This window comes from Coturnix japonica, chromosome 1, assembly GCF_054131305.1.
Source record: "Coturnix japonica strain WE chromosome 1, WE-NBRP24, whole genome shotgun sequence".
NCBI classification, from domain to species: domain Eukaryota; kingdom Metazoa; phylum Chordata; class Aves; order Galliformes; family Phasianidae; genus Coturnix; species Coturnix japonica.
Genome location: NC_140663.1, coordinates 172,088,026 through 172,100,184, shown reverse-complemented (window position 1 = coordinate 172,100,184; position 12,159 = coordinate 172,088,026). Strand labels below are relative to the sequence as shown.

The 12,159-nt window shown below is 47.0% G+C and overlaps 2 long non-coding RNA genes across 3 annotated transcripts; both read right to left on the bottom strand.

Annotated features, from left to right (window-relative positions):
• Window positions 1-412: 412 nt before the first annotated feature.
• LOC146762866 (uncharacterized) lies at window positions 413-4,715 on the bottom strand. Of its 2 annotated transcripts, XR_014942261.1 has the most exons (4): window positions 4,275-4,403; window positions 1,901-2,044; window positions 892-957; window positions 413-600 (listed from the first exon to the last, which is right to left on the bottom strand). It is a non-coding gene; the product is annotated as an uncharacterized LOC146762866 (long non-coding RNA). The 2 variants fall into 2 exon arrangements; XR_014942262.1 differs by lacking the exon at window positions 1,901-2,044 and having other exon boundaries at window positions 4,275-4,715.
• A 4,112-nt stretch (window positions 4,716-8,827) lies between these two features.
• Window positions 8,828-9,784, bottom strand: LOC146762865 (uncharacterized). The gene is made up of 3 exons (XR_014942263.1): window positions 9,646-9,784; window positions 9,069-9,188; window positions 8,828-8,961 (listed from the first exon to the last, which is right to left on the bottom strand). It is a non-coding gene; the product is annotated as an uncharacterized LOC146762865 (long non-coding RNA).
• Window positions 9,785-12,159: the final 2,375 nt, after the last annotated feature.

Sequence of the window (12,159 nt, the reverse complement as noted above, 5' to 3'; positions counted from 1 at the left end):
AAACCATTCTGTGATCCTAAGACATTTCTGTGGTTCATTTTGGCTGGGAAATTTCAGGGACAAGTGAGAAGAGGAAGCTCGCCCTCCAGCTTCACTGCTGCTTTCAGTCAGCTCTTGGATGCCTGGGTACTTGGTTCAGCTGGATTTCTGTGAGACACAAGTGCTCTGCGTGCTGCTCAGCACCTCCATGGTTCTAAAACTGATTTTTGTGTGTTTACAGAAATGGCATCCTTATATACAGTTGGGTTTTGCATTGCTGATTTATCTTAGAAGACAGACGTGTCTATCCGAAGCCACACATGGCCAGTCAGCAGAAGGGTAATGAGTGGTATTTTTGCCTGTTATTGTACCAGCGCATACTTCCTTCCTTCATCTTAGTCTGCAGCATGTGTTGATTCAGTAGAAAACCAAACCCTGTAATAACTACAAAGACTTTAATCATTGCAGTCCCAGCTGGCCTTAGTGCTTGTTTTAGTTCAGCTAAACAGGAGTTTAAATAGCTTGTGAATAGATGTTTTTACTATAGTGACTTCTCTTCCCCTTGGCTTCTCACAAGATGAAACATCATCATAGCATTGCTGCAAGGCAGAGATGAGACATCTGCGGGAAAAGCAAAGCTTGTTTTGGGAAGTTGCCCTTTTTTCCACATTGGAAAAACTGAGGACGGGAGTGGCTACAGCCATGACACACTAAAGGCACAGAGCAAGGGCATACAAACAGATACTGTAAGTCCTATAAAACCAGAGGAGTTTGTGTATGGAATGAAGTCAGTCTTGATAACTACAGACCTGCAGTGCAGCTCTAAGGCATGCTTTCTTTACAGTTTGGCTCTATTTAACAGTGCCACAAGCACTGTAATCACGATGAGACTGGAACACGACCTTCCCATACCTCATCCATTCATCCACGTGGGTTGGCCACGGGATGGAAAACAAAAGCAAACCAGAGCTGCCTCCTCTTTGGAAAAGATGCAATGATACAATTTAACCTTGCTTTAGGGAATCAAAGACTCCAGCTCACAGTGAATGCAAGCATTCAGTCCCAACATTAAGAACTAGACACTGTTCATATTTTTTGTTAGCATCTCATAATAATTTCAATCAACAGCTAAAGGTTTAGGGATGACTCAGTATTTCACTGCTTTACCACAAACAGGAAGAGGCTATTTTATAAATAATGGGTCATTTCCATAACCTGAAAGCCCACATGTACACCAACGGGTCCTTGAAGCAAGGAATCACAAGCCAGGTTTTCCATATCATTAACCTTAAACAGAGCTCAAGCAATGGGCACACTTAAAACCCTGCAGGCAGCTCTGCTAAAGTGTATTGGAAGAGCCACAGCATGCACTGATGCCATGAATATATCCCTGTCCACAATAACCTCATTTTATCATTCTGACTCTGTTCCTTGAATCCTTCTAATCATTCCCATGGCACTTATCTGCCTTCAAATAAATCAGCCACCCTTCTTGCACTTTGGACACAGCCTTGGAGCTGGTTCCAAAGGCTCCAGGCCCGCAGAAGGCAAGGACACAGATCCTGCTTCTGTGTGTTTTCTGCTATCTGTGTTTCGTGGAACGGAGAGCCATAAATAACCCGTTGTTGGAAGCCATTGTGGAAAATGCCTTAGAAATCTTCAGTCTTCTGCTGGATTTGGTCTCTAGTTTGTTGTATTGCTGTTCCATCATCACTCACAACTGCTGTTCATTAGGTGTCTCCTAACAGTGCTGCAGTCAACAACAGCCTGAGTTATAAACACCTGTGCAACTGCTCCCATGTGGAACGCTACTGGTTTCACACAAGCTCACGACTATCTGCTAGTCATAGAAGTAACTGTCGTGGTTGATGCCATCAGCTATGAAACCAGATCCCATGAAATATGATAAACACCTACACACCTTCAGAGATGAGGCAGGCATTACCCAGTGTGAGTAACATCAGCCAGCAGACATGATGGGTGAGGCTTACTTAAGATGGGTACCTTTGGGCTGTCCTGTAGTCAGCTGAGAGGAACAGACATCTCAAGAGAGAAATTAGCTTCCCTGTAACACAGCATGAGAATTGAACCCATTCAGCATCACAGTTCTCACATCATTAACTGTCTAGTCGTTAGCTGCCATAAATGCAGGGATTCCACATGAGAATAATTATACACGCACCGTAACATTTGGGATCGGGCTCTGGCCATCCTGTGTTCTACAAACCTGGATTCTCAAATCAGGATAAGAGGAGCTGGGATGCCCACGGTTCTCTTGTCAAGCTGCAAGTAAAGCTATGGACTGGGCATGTGTTACAAGCCTCGATTCTGGTGATACCCCACTAATTCCATGCACAGATCTAACAACAGTGTCTCAGTTTCAGTCTGTAATCAATGCTGGAGGAAGGGCTGAGCACCTCTCCCTCCTGTTAGCATTATGGGTGCTGCAATTCTGCAGCTGGGGAGCCATGCTGTCCCCTCTGATTGCAGCCACAGCCAGACATTGCTGGCACTGACAGTGCTGCACATACAGACATCCCCACAAGGGTCTGTGATGGGGGAGAAGATGAGCAGGATTTCTGACTGCTAGCATGATCTACGTTCTCTTTGCTGCTCTGTAAGCAGGATAGACCAGCAAACCAGCCCTGTCTGAATACCAACTCTAAGAGTGCATGGATTCATTTTGTTTAAAACATGCAAATCTAATGGTCCTGTCTTGAAAATCTGGGCTGTCCTTAAAACTGTTACTCTGGTCTAAAGAATTTACAAAGCTGCTCTACGTCTTGGACTTAGGAATGCAACTATTCCTCTGTGATGCTACAAATCAGGTATAAAAATGAGAATCCTGGCAGTCACAAACTATGCCAAGAAGATCCAAGAAGTTATGTGTTATCTATGGATGCTTCCCAAGGTAACTCTTAATAAAATGGCATTGATAGCAACCTGCATCAAAATGCAGCAATACTGTAAAGCATTGAAGTACTTGAAACTCTTCTTAAAAAAACATTATTAAATAGCTTCCTAATGGATAATAGTGTTAATACTGTAAAAAAGGGCCGTGTTGGCTGCAAAGACTTTGCACATCAGTGGTGACTGCTTTGTTTCCAGCGACACTTGTGTTGTGCCTTCACTTGATACGTTCAGAGTGGCACTTCTGTCTGTGAGGTACTTAAGGCACGCGACCATAGAGGTCTACTATTTAACCCCAGGAGTCATCAGTGTAGGAAGTGGAAGGAGTTACTTAGAGAAGCCATCCAGCACAAAGAGGCATAAATGATTTACCCCTTGAAGGTACCACTGCAGCCCCAGGTCCTCTGAACCTTGAGCTCAACAACTTTCATGTCTTATAGCCGAATCTTAACATTAAGTGAAAAAGGGAAGAAAACAGACCTTTTTAGCAGGGTCTGTTGTGATAGAACAAAGGGAAATGGTTTCAAAGACAGTAGATTTAGGTTAGATATAAGGAAGAAGTCTTTTACAGTGAGGCTGGTGAGGCACTGGAACAGGTTGCCCAGAGATGTAGTTGATGTCCCATCCCTGAGGACTTTCAAGGCGAGGCTGGATCAAGCCCAGGGCAACCTGATGGAGCTGTGCATTAAATTACAACTTAAATACCCCCTAAAAAAACAAGAAAGGATCAAACTTTTTTCCCCTCAACAGCTCTCTGAAGGATGGCTTGAAAAAGAGTAGTGACACATTTGTGTTGCAAACTCAGAGCCTTCCTACTTGGCAATAGATATCAAAACCCGCATGCAAGATTTCCAGGTTAGGGCTAAGGAAGAGCATTTGATCACAACACAACCAGCCTTCCTTCTTTTCTTTCCTAGGATGAGATGCAACAGCTGGAAGAGTGCAGCCGGCAGAATCACCAGCTCCAAATGGCCACACAGATGTGGATTTACATGAGGGCTCTGGTTCACAGAGTGAATACTGACAGTGAAGTGCTGTGTGCAGCCACCAAGGCACTGAGAAAATTCAGCTGCATGGAGGCACTGGGAGGAATAAGGCTGGAAAATTGACTGCACGTAAGAGGCAGAACTACCCACTCCAGAGTGTGTGACTGTTACAGGAAGGTAAGCATATTCCAAGCCAAGGATCTTGGCTGTTCTGACTTGTGCCTAAATTTACCTAATGATAAATGAAGAACTGTAGGGGAAGGCTGGGATATTTGACATACCATCAAACTCATATAAATGAGGCAGCAACCACTCAGAATGAACAGCAGCAACATCATCCATTCCGGAGATCTGCAAAGCTGAGTTGTTGACAGCAACTTGTGAGAGCCCCACACGTACCTGCTCCTGTCGCCAAGCACGTCACATGCCTTGGATCTCCTGACAAGGTTAATCTGCAGCCAAAGAACCTTCTCAGGGATGAGAGTCGGAAAGACAGATGGGATTAAAAACTTTTAACAAAGCAGAAACATTCACACAAACTGTACTGTCTCAGACACCTCTGAGCAGTTCTCAGCAGGGAGCTGCCACTCTATTCCAGGTTTCTGTCAGCAACACATTGCACTTCTTTATTTTCCCTCAGCTTATTGATTTATATACAGTGAAAAAACATATCTAGGAATACAGGAAATATATCATAAATGCATATAGTGGGTAGTATTGTGCCAGCGGTTACCCCACCACCCAGGATTTGAGAGAAGCTTTTAGCTGGCAGGGATCTGCAGGAGGGTTAATGGACTTCACTGGGATGAACTCATTAATAACGCACTGTTCTACATCCCAGCTTAGAGCATCACCCACCTGGCTGTGCAACACCCTCCTGCCAATTCACACCAGGACTGCATCTTCCTCTACTTAATAATCCCTTTAGGGATGCAGGTACTATTTCAGCAGGAATGGCCATTACAGAGAAACCACCGACTCACAGAAGACTCAATTTACCATTACCAGAGTGGAGAGAGCAGAACACGTTTGCATGGTAAGGAATTCCACTGTGTACGCTTATCAGGGGGCACTGCAATAACAATGACATGGAAAACACCTATTCTATATATGGAATGGCTGAGTACCCAGTTCTCTCTGTGCAAACCTACCTTGCCATTAAATAGAAAGGGTGTATTTGGCGAGGTGTGCAGGTGTAACGTGTAAATCCTTAACTGTAAGAAATTAATTGAGTCATACAATAAATGTGTACCCCCTGTAATAGTTACAAAAGACAGAGCTGTGGGAAACTTGCACCATGTCTTACTCCAGCTCTCTCATCATTTGCTTGACTACACCTAGCATCACCAATGCTGCTCGCAGACATCATGGCTCCTCAAGCCTGCACAGGAGGCAGCACACAGCGAAACACTCAGCAGTCACACACCAGAGACCTAAAGCAGAAAAAACACCATTAACCAACCCGTGCACAAGGGACGTGTTGCTGCTCCTCCCCTAAAACCAAACCCCATCTTTAAGTGCGTTGTTTAATGAGATGAAGGCTGCAGCAACCCAATGACTGACTTTTGCTGGGTGCCCCATCACCAGCTTTTACTGCCTTGCAGCAAATGCTCTCAAGCAACTCACTGACCCCCTGCAGGTTTTTAGTGAAGTCACACAAACTTCCTACACTTCCAACTTTGGCTAAAGAAAAGCAGGCACAAGGCTGGAGGTGTAGCAGCCTGCTAAGCACCCTGCTGCTGCAGACAGACCTGCTGGCATGCTAGGAACAGTGCTGCATGGCACAGGAGAGCAAAGGGCGAAAGATAGCACTGAGCTCCTTAAATGAGCCATGCCATCCAGTCTGTATCACACAGCTGCATTCTTGGCTCTGAGTACAAGACAGCTCTGGAACAGATGAGTTCAGAGCTGGGAATAAGATGGCAGCTCTGTTTTGAGAAAGGTAATGCAAATAGTTGAACACCTGGGCTAGTTTTGAAATCTCTCTCCTGTACTGAAGCACACCAGAGCTGTTAAGATGCGATAAACCCTTTCACTTGAGCGCCCTGAGGCTCGTGTGTGCAAGAGCAAGGTTCAGAACAGACCTGGGTTGTGCAACACAGCAGGTAAAGCAACCTACCCCAGCCTGTCCTTTTTGTAGCTTCTGCAAGAGCAGGTCACGCTGCCCTTTCATGAAATAGCACAACCAAGGGCTGTAGGAGTTGGCAGGGAGCTGTTGGAGATGGTCCAGAGGAGGGCCATGATTAGAGGGCTGAAGCACCTCCCCTACAAAGGCAGGCTGAGGGAGCTGGGCTTGTTCAGCCTGAAGAAAGCTGTGGGGTGACCACATTGCAGCCTTTCAGTATCTAAAGGGGAGCCTATAAACAGGGGAGTTGAGTCTTAAGGTAGATAACAGCACAAGGGGAAATGGTTTTAAGTCGAAGGAGGGAGGGCTTAGGTTGGACGTCAGGGGAAGTTCTTTACTATGAGAGTGTTGAGGTGCTGGAACAGCTGCCCAGAGACATTGTGGATGCCCTGCCTCTGGAGGTGTTCAAGGTCAGGTTGGATGGGGCCCTGGGCAGCCTGGTCTAGTATTAAACATGGAGACTGGTGGCCCTGCATGCAGCATGTGGGTTTGGTGCTTAATGATCGTTGAGGTTCCTTCCAACCCGAGACATTCTACAACTCTGTAATATGAAATATATCCCTGTCAAAGGGAGGAGCAGCAAACTCAGGGCATTCCAGCACAGGAGATGCTTCCAAGTGACACCTCCTGGCAGCTGGGTGCCTCTTCATGATGCACTGTTACTCACCCAAAAGGAAATTGCTTACATGCATTAAGGAATGCTTTGACTGCATTGCTGCTAATGTGCTCACACTGCAAATGTCTGGATGAATGGCACCAGAACTGATGTGTAACTTTGTGCCACTGCATTTGAATAGCCAGAGAAAGTGAGCATAACACATAACCAGTGTTAGCAGCCTCCTTGCAGGACTTCCTTTTGACACTAATTCCAGCAATGTCTTGCCTATGTTATACACCCACTTTTTCTGTGAGCCACACAAGGGACAAAGAACAGCATTGCAAGTTTGCAGTAACAGAAGGGTCACGCTGCCTTAATCATACCTTCCAGTTCCCTTCTCTGCAGTCATTTTCAGTGAGCTTTGGATTTCAGTAGTTTGTGATTGATGAAGGAAAACACCCCCACCTGCCCCCTTTACCCCTCATTTTTCATAAGCATGAAGAACTGCCACCATGCTAAAGGATCTGTCAGCTCACGGACTGTGTGTGGGCTCCCTAGTGAGATGTGGTACAAGCTCAGGTTCAGATCAGGTCTATTGGCAATAGCGTGGGGCCTGCAGCCAGAGAAGCTCAAGAGGGCCAAGCAATACTATTAGTTTTTAAATCACAAAACATGGCCTCATTTGATCAAGACTAAAGCTCTGTGGGTAGTTCTGGACTGCATGGCTCTATGTATGGTCTCAAGAATCCCTATTCAGCCGAGCAGATGCTCATCTATTCCCTCCGTTCAGGTTTCTGCCACTGCTTGTTGGGAGTTTCCCCACAGCTGCCATCTGCTGGACTCAGCCTGCACTTCTACCAAGGCCCATCACTGCGTCCTGATGCACAAGTATGAAGCTCACTGGACCCTCCCATCCAGTGTCAAAACCAGAATTATCTTCCTGTTTCACCACTGCCAATGAGGCCTCACTTAAACTCATGGATGTTCTGAGAGAACCTGAGGTTTCCTCTTGATTAAAACTAATTCCTGTGAGGCCACGACTTGCAGCAGCCTGTGCACCCCCCACCCCGTGTTGTGTAACCGCTACTGAACTTCAGAACAGGTCCACGACACCTGAAGAGGATCTTCTTGTGCTGAAAAACAGAACATAAGAAGGTTAGCACAGGAATCCTGAGGTCTTCCAGAAATGTAACAACTGCTTCCTCACAGCTTCATTCACAAACACTGAGATACATAATCTTCCCATTCTCACCCGTGTCCTCCCCAAGTTCTCGCACCACACAGATACTTACCTACACCCAGCTGAATCCACACCCTTACCTTGAAGCTGTTACCAACTCCACAAAGCATTTCTGCCCATCATTACAGAAGGAAACCATCTCAGCAGCTTCTCCAGCATCAGGATCAGAGCGCTCATTTTAATGTGCCTTTACCTGCTTTTCTCACAGGCTCTACAGGCAGCTGCCCCTGTGACACTACAGCTCTCCCCATTCATCCAAAGGGACTGCAGACAACAAAGTGGATTAGAACTTATTTGTGTGCCAAGAGAAATAAAAACGGTGTGTGTCACCTTTACAAGCCATTATGAAAACCTTCCCACCCAGCTGATTCGTGTGCTGGTGATTACATAGGGCCAACAACTAGTACACATGTAGTGAGACAAGGCCAACATCTGAGCAGCTCTCCAAGCTATGCTGACACAGATGGTGACTCCACACGAACAGAACACCTTAAAACTTACCCGGGAGTGTTTTTACACTCTACATTGTAGATAAATGCTTTTCTCATGCAGATTGCAGGCACGTTTCCAGTACTTTATCCAGTGAAGGCTGAATTTACAGCAACAAAATCTTTTGGGTTTTAATTAGGAGCATGAATTTATCGTGATGAAACCAAGGAACGCAAACAAACACGTACTAACTGCTTCTCTGCAGCAGGCAACACATCACACATCCCTACTTATCCTTCTTCCCTGCACCACCTTCCATGACTTCAGCTGCTTTTCCTCACTCTCAGGGCACACAGTGGTTGCTTACCTGAATGCACCCAAACCAAATTCATTTTTGCAACAAGAAAAACTTGTGGTTTCTACATCAAGGGATGGCAGCACAGCAAAGTACAGGCACATATGACAGCTTAGCGAGCTCAGGACCATACAAATACCTGAAGCAGCTTCCATAAACTGCATTAAACCAGAGGATACCTGTGTATTTAGAGTACAGCAAAGGCAGGCCTTCAGTTTTTAGTTTTTCAGATGAAATGCTCAGACGGTGCTTATTTCTGCAGTATGGCCATAAGCTTCTTGTGGATCTTGCAAGGTGGGGGAAGGAAGAGAAGGAACCATTGAGGTGATAGCAGTGATACTTAACATATAAAAGCAAGGCACATAGTTACTATGTCAGCAGATTCATCCTGGACAACTTCATATCCATGTCCATAGAAAAGACACACACCCTATCACACTACTTACCGTCATTTCCTGGTTATCAGCTGCACAAACATAAGCATAAGCTTTGCCTTCAAGTTTGAGGACAGCAACTGTTCTGATGTATAATACTGTCTGATTCTTTTTTTTTCCCCTTCAGCAAAGCTAAAAGCATCCACATAGAGAAATAAAACAAAGAGAGCAACACTTTTAATTCTGAGTTCTTCAGATGTATGAAACTAAACTGGAAATTATACCAGCAACAGAGCATTATATTCTCCTCTTCTGTGATGAATGCAGTACAACTGGATAAGGTGGAGCGAGCAGAAGCTACATGAGGTGCATGTGCTGTCCTAAGATGCCTGGCCTTTTGTGGGAAGATAGAGAAGGCAAAAAGCTGGCTCAGACTCTTTGACAAGAGGGATGAGGGTTTAAAGAAGACAGAAGAATGGCAAGTATTGCAACAATACCAACGTGTGTTTCAAAATGCCAAGATATAGGTTGTGTGATGTGAATTAACATCTGATAGTCCTTCACCATCTGAATGCACTGTAGGGATGACAGACCACCATACATGTGTAGTTACCGTGAGGTGTTATCCTGAGAAATTCACTGCACTTACCTCCAGGAGGAGCCAAAATACTTCAGAACAGAAAAACCTGTAAATCCTTTTTCCTGACCTATACCACTATTGGACTTTGGCCCACACATCCAGAGAGCCTATCAGACTCCTCCCAAGGGAATATCTTCTTGAAGGAATAAAACACTTTATTTCACAGGAATCAGCTGTAACGAGAAACAAAGTTATTTATAACGAGAAACAAAGAGTTTAAAAGTATAACAAAGTTATTGCACTGCCCTGGGAGGTGGTGGAGTCACCAACCATAGGAGTGTTCAAGAAATGCTTGGATGTGGTGTTGAGGAATATGATTTAGCCAGGAAGTATTGGTGATGGTTGGACTAGATGATCTTCTAGGTCTTTTCCAACCTTGATAATTCTGTGATTCTCTGTGATTCTGTGATTACCACACCATACAACACACTGTGTTTCCTCCCACTTGGGAGTAAGGATTATCTCAGCAATAACCACCCTTTTCCTTAACAGAAATTCACCTCCCCTTTGACAAATGGATGGTTTCCCCATATCGTGACACAGCACACTACACAAACAGCAGCAATGCTCAGTGCACAGAACCCTGCATGCTATTCCCCCAAAGCAGCAGCCAGGAAGAGGGCGCGCTGAAGCTGAAACAGCACGCAATGTGGGAGTGCTGATAAAGATTAGCCAATGTGACACAGCAAGCACTGGTTAGAAAGCAAGGAAACAAGACAGGCTGAGAGGAATGAACCCCACAGAATCTTGGGACTCCAAGGATCATCATTCCAACCCCACAGCCACAAGCAGTGCCACCAACCTCCAGAGCTACTACTAGACCAGGCTGCCCAGGGCCTCATCCAACCCGGCCCATCTTACCCTCTCCCTGTGCGAGCCTCTATAGATCACACAGAATCACACAGAATGACCCGGGTTGGAAGGGACCTCAAGGATCATGTAGTTCCAACCCCCTGCCTAGCAGGGCCACCAAACATACACCTTTACTACATCAGGTTGCCCAGGGCCCCGTCCAACCTGGTCTTGAACACCTCCAAGGACGGGGCATCCACAACCTCCCTGGGCAGCCTGTTCCAGGGCCTCACCACTCTCCTAGTGAAGAACTTCCCCCTAACATCCAACCTAAATCTTCCCTCTTTTAACTTAAAACCATTTCCCCTAGTCCAGCTATTATCAGCCCTTTCGAAGAGTTTACTCCCTTCCTGGGAGTAAGTTCCCTTCAGGTATTGAAAGGCTGCAATGAGGTCACCTCGCAACCTTCTCTTCTCCAGGCTGAACAAACCCAACTCCCTCAGCCTGTCCTCATAGGGGAGGTGCTCCAGCCCCCTGATCATCTTCCTGTCCCTCCTCTGGACCCTTTCCAAAATCTCCATATCTTTTTTGTACTGAGGGCTCCACACCTGGACACAGTACTCCAGATGGGGCCTCACAAGAGCAGAGTAGAGAGGGACAATCACCTCCCTATCCCTGCTGACCACCCCTCTCCTGATGGAGCCCAGGATCCCATTTGCTTTCTGGGCTGCCAGAGCGCACTGCTGGCTCATGTTGAGTTTTTCATCCATCAGGACCCCCAGGTCCTTCTCTGCCGAGCTGCTCTCAAGGACCACTCCTCCCAGCCTGTACAGGTACCTGGGGTTCTTCCAGCCCAAATGCAAAACCTTGCACTTTGCCGTGTTGAACCTCATTAGGTTCACCTGAGCCCAGCTTTCCAGCCTGTCGAGGTCCCTCTGAATGGCATCCGTTCCCTCCACCTCAAGATATCTATATCTATATGTATAGATATATAAAATATAGATCTCTATAGACGTTCTATAGACAACAGCACGTTGAGCAACAAGCAAAGCTCCTCCTGCTGGCCACACATCGCCCGCAGCAACCACGCACCGCCAGGGCTGCTCCCCCACGGCCTACAGGTCCCACGGACACACGCTGTCCTGCCTCCAGGCCGCCTCAGCCCCGCTAACAAACCACACAAGGTCATGCAGTGGGCCCCGCTCTACCAGGCCTCCCCCTGCCCCCGGCAGCCCCCCATCCCACACCCCCTCACACCGGTCACCGCATAAAGGCCCCGGCGGCGTAGTGGTAGGAATGCCGCGCTGCAACACCGTAGGCCCAGGGTTCGAATCCCCCTGTGGCACAAGTGGTAGAAGTGCCGCTGTGCTACACAGAGGCTCGAATCCCGGGGGTTGGACTCCATGATCTCTAAGGTCCCTTCCAACCCGCACTATGATACCATGATAACCGCAAACCACCACGCCGCCCTGCCCCTCCGCTTCCAGCCCTGCCCCTCCGCTTCCAGCCCCCCGCACCACCCCGGAGCGGCCGCCCATCTCCCCCCATTCCCAACACCTTTAACCCGTTTCTCCGCCGCTCCTCCAGCTCTAAAGCGAACCCTCGCCACCAACATGGCGCCCGCCGCCCGTTCTCCCCCCACCTCCGTCTCACCTGGCGGCTGCCGGGAAACCGAGTCCATTTGCACCTTCACTCCCTACATCATCGCAGCACCAACAAACTACAATTCCC